We start from the raw sequence: 638 nt of genomic DNA, 5'->3' as shown, positions 1-638 counted from the left end.
GGTCCAGAGAAAGACCTCTTTGTGTCAGTATGGGACGATCAGCCACTTCTGCACTCTTGGCTCCCCCTCAAGCCCTGGCCAACCTCCAGATCCCAGAACCAGGCCAGGCCTTGCATCTCTGTAGTCCATCCCAGACAAAGAGCCTCTACACTGGGCTGACTCTTCTCTCAACCCCCATTCCCTCCCCTCCATCGCAAACGGGTTACAATAGTTCGCCCAGCCATTAATGTTGACATCAATACCTTCCATTGATCCAAATGAAATGTTCCCCTCTAATGCATGATTTTTTATTGAATTATGTGATTTGCTTCTAAGTTCATGAGGAGAATATGGCTCTTAATGATTTATTCGAGACGTGTTGCTATGCGTTCGCCCTTGCTTTTCTTGGAAATAATCTTTTCCTGAAAATATTTGCATGTGTTTGAAAAGAAAAACATGAACTTTAGAGACTTTTGATTGTTTCCAGCATAGAATACGAAAATATGGACTGTGCTTAAATTACTTTTTTTCTCCCTTTTTAAAAATTTATTATTTTTTAATTTATTATTTTTAATCGTGTTTTTATTTCTATTTTACCAAAAGACTCAAAACTTTTATTTTTAACATTGCTTTTAATTAAATATTTACACGGTGAGAAA

This window comes from Micropterus salmoides, unplaced genomic scaffold (assembly GCF_014851395.1).
Source record: "Micropterus salmoides isolate LMB-PRFRI ecotype aquatic unplaced genomic scaffold, ASM1485139v1 Ms_hic_scaffold_22, whole genome shotgun sequence".
Lineage (NCBI taxonomy): Eukaryota > Metazoa > Chordata > Actinopteri > Centrarchiformes > Centrarchidae > Micropterus > Micropterus salmoides.
The sequence above is the reverse complement of the archived record's forward strand: the minus strand, read 5'-3'. Positions refer to the sequence as shown.